We start from the raw sequence: 4383 nt of genomic DNA on the forward strand, positions 1-4383 counted from the left end.
GTGGGCTGGGTAGGAGGGGGGTTGGGGGGTCAAGGGTAAGGGTGAAAAAAATGAAATTTTGAAATTGAAATATTTTTTGAAAACAAACTTAAAATTATTTTTTTTGGAGGGGGAGTGGTTGGGGGCAGGTTTGAAGTTGGAAGAGAGTTTTGGAAAATGTTTTCCATAAGTTTTGAAGGGAAGTCATTTTCCTTAAATTTGAGGAAAATGAGTTGATTTGGAAAACATTTTCCAAAACATTTAGCCCAACCAAACATGAGAAAATTGGAAAATATTTTCCGGAAAATGTTTTCCTTCATACCAAACACACCCTGAATCTTTCATAGCTTGTTTTGTTCCCATATCCCTAGAACTTGAATAATCGTGACAATTTTCTCTGGATTTTATCTCTTTTCTCAGTTAATTTTCTAGGTTTAAGTTTTATGTGCTTATAATTTTATGGAAGTAGAGATTTTTTGCCAACCACAGAATGATCGACGGTGATTAACTGATTTGCTTATCCACCGCTTTAATAAAGATTTGATAGAAACTCTGAAAATGGTATGTATTTTCTAGGTATAACTTTTTACTTATGATGTTGTTTGTTGAACTATATTGAGGTTGAGATTGAGGTTGTATTTAGAGAAACATAATTGTCACACCCCGATCCTACACCCTGGGCGGGACTTGCACTCGAGAACCATTGTTGGCCCCAAGCAAACCATTGGCCTGATTTACTACTCAGCTGAAGACTTAAACACAAGAAAATAGTCTTGAATGATGAACTCATGAAATAAACTTAGAATGTCTTAAAAGAAACATTCAACTAAACAAGATGGCAACTCAAGTCTCAAAACAGAAGCTAATAATAAAATAGTGACAAAGGAACTAACTAATTGTCTATCTATGAAACTTCCTAACAACTGAAAACTACTAAAGCAAGATAAATAGGGACCCTCCGAAAAGCAAGGAGGCTCACCACAAGACTTTGAATGCTCAACTTGATCAACGAAGTGTTGGATGCTGATCCTGGTTACCTGTATATGCATCATAATAACGATGAAGGCCAAATAACGTCAGTACATTGAACATATGAGCATGCAAGGAGAGATCTAAAAAAAGACATAATATTGAAAGGAACTAAAAGAACAAACCTGGTCTCAACTCAACTGAACTGAACTGAACTCATTTCAATATAAAGCAGTATAAACAAGTGTAATATAAAGAAAAGCATTTTAAAACATCGATAACAACTCTGTGTATTTAGAAATACAATAGTAACTCTATATATATGCAAGGATACATTATGAACTCTGAATGTATATAAAAATACAATTAACCCTGTGTAGATAAGAATACAAAACATTTATGTGGGAGTTTCTCTAACCGACAACCATCACTTAAGAGTTATCGTGATTATAGAACGTTCTGCCTCACACTGCCAGGGCCGTCCTCTACCTCGCCGAGGGTATAGGACCTGACTACTAAGTGGATCCACTAGTCTATGCTAAAAAGCACTATGGAATCATCTAAAAAGTATGACCATTTTCTACACATGATGGCTACATGGTTTATGGGGGCTGGGAGTTGTTTGAATTCTCCCCCATATCGGTGCTCAATACTACTCCCAAAATATGATACTACTTCTTATGTTTAAAAACATAACTTCTTTCTATGGTTTGAGATAATTGCTCAATACTTAGCTATAAGGCTCTTCTTGGAAATCAAAGTTTGCTCTCTTGCTTAATTGTGAAAGCATTTACTCGTTACTAAAAAATAGCTCAAAAGCTCCTTCGGAAATCTCCTTTCTTGTTCAAATGTGAAAACATTTTACTCTTTGGGAAAACATTGTTCCGATATACTCTTCTGAAGAAATAAACTTCAATCTTTACTCTTTACTCAACTCAAAAATCAAGTCTTGAAACAAAGTTAAAACATCTGTAAAAGACTTTTTGAAAACTCTATGAACTTCTCTTGACTTGACTCTTAACTTTCCTTGAATTGAATTATGGATTCAAGGCTCATTATCTCATGTTATTGATTATTTCATGTTGTATAGACGTACATTAGATTGTAGAAATCAACTAGAAAACATAGGTACGCTACAAGGAAACTAGTACGAAAAGAACTGAGAAAGGGTAGAAGCCTGACGTCCCTGGCACTCTGAGTGGCGTGGGGCGCCAGAGGTTAAAGTTCAGAGACTGGCTTGGGGCGCACTGGCTGGCACGGCTCCCCAGAGGCTATACTACAGACTCCTGTGTGGGGCGCTCTGAATGGCGTGGAGCCCCACCCCTTTCCCCTAGATTTTGACTAATTTTCTATGTCGTTTTTCAATTCTAAACCCTCTAGGTTCAATTGGGTCTTTCCCCAAACACTTATATTCAACTACATAACCAAAATATTCAAGAATCTACTCAAAATGACGTCTAATTTCATGAATTTAAATCAAGAACTTCTCAACAACTTCAACAATCAAGAACCCAATAGAAACTTCAAACAAATCCATTTCTATACTTTCAAGAACACAAATTCTCTTAATAAAATCATGATTGGCGCGCGGGTGAACTAACCCAACACTATGTGATCTCACATACCTCGTAGGGATCATCCCTTGGTGAAATCCACAAGCAATTCTTTAAGAACTTGGTGATTCCTTGCTTCTTCTTCTCTTTTCTCCTCTTCTTTTCTCTTCACTCAAAACCATAACTTAATTTCAATAGCGTAAAATGAATCCCATCGGTTGAGATCCCAACTTAATTATCAAAAACGAATTTAATTAATTGGGTAATGAAAATACCATAATACCCTTCTAAAATCCAATATTGACTTTCCTTAACTAGAAAACCTAACTTCAAATGGGCATATCTCCCTCATACGAACTCAAAACTGAGCAAACTCTGCAATGTTGGAAAGATAATTCAAAGATATTTCCTTCGGTATCTTGTAGCACACCTAACTCATCATGAGATTGAAGTTATGGTCGTTTGAAGTTGACCCAAAACTCATACTTAACTTTGTCAAACTTTCCAAATTTGATTATTTCCAAAAATGGTTTCTTTCTAATTCTAAGTCTTTCTAGTAGCGGGGTGTTACGATATCTCCCCCTTGGAAACATTCATCCTCGAATGAGATTACTCTTAGTAGGCTAAGGCATAACATTTAACACCTAGTTCAAACACCCAACAAGCGAAATGTAAATACAACATGCCATCTTAAAATAAAAGCCAACATGCTTTTGGTGCTCTACTTTAACTTGTTGGCAATTCAGACAGTTAGCAGCAAACTCTGCAATGCCCTACTTCATACTACTCCACCAATAAACATATCTCAAGTCACGATACATCTTTGTGGAGCCCGAATGGATAGAATATCTGGACTTATGAGCTTCCTCCATGATCCTCTCTTGGAGCTTATCCACCCTTGGTACACACAACCTACCTTGATACCTCAATACACCATCTCCCCCTTTCTCAAAAGCTATTACTTTTTGGTTATGAACATTTTCCTTCAATTCAAGCAAAATAGGATTTTGATCTTGCTTTTCTTTCACTTCTGACACAAATGATGATTCAGCCCCATTCATCACCATTACTCCTCCTTCTGTGGAATCCATTAGTCGAACTCCCAATCGTGCAAGCCTATGCACATCTTTTACTAGTTCTTTCTTCTCTTCCTCAACATGGGCAGTATTACCCATAGACAACCTACTCAAGGCATCAACAACAAAATTAGCCTTACCTTGGTGATATAGAATACTCATGTCATAATCCTTAAGCAACTCTAACCACCTTCGCTCTCTGAGATTAAGCTCTTTCTGATTAAACACATACTGAAGACTCTTGTGTCACGCCCCGAAAAAAGGGACGTAACTGGCACTAGATACCCTAATACATCGAGTTACCCACTGAAACATAATAGCTAAACCAAACTTGTGAGGCAAAAAGATTGGGCAGCACAACCTCTAAGAAGTGACGCCTGGACCGAGCGGTCATGACCTGAAAGAGAATAACCATACAAACAATGGTAGACAAATCGAAAAAAAAATAAAGATGTACTATCTAGCCGACGAGGCCACAACTGAAAACATACCTACTTACACACACATATATATACATGCCAAGACTATTGGCTGGAGGTTGAAACATACAAAACGAAAACCCAGAATATTGTGTCCACAATAGCCTCTATAAGTGACATAAGCACTGTCGGGACAACGCCCCGACTATACCCAAACTGTACAACAACAGTAAACATCCTATGAAAGCCCCAGGATAAGATGGAGCTTACCAACTCACAGCTGAACCTGAATCCTAGCGGGTGGGTCGATTATAGTCCCTGCCTGTACCTACTCGCACAAAACAAAAAGCGGCGTCCCCAGGAAAAGGGACGTCAGTACGAATAAAA

The sequence above is a fragment of the Solanum tuberosum genome, unplaced genomic scaffold (genome assembly GCF_000226075.1).
Source record: "Solanum tuberosum cultivar DM 1-3 516 R44 unplaced genomic scaffold, SolTub_3.0 scf00107, whole genome shotgun sequence".
In the NCBI taxonomy this organism is placed as follows: domain Eukaryota; kingdom Viridiplantae; phylum Streptophyta; class Magnoliopsida; order Solanales; family Solanaceae; genus Solanum; species Solanum tuberosum.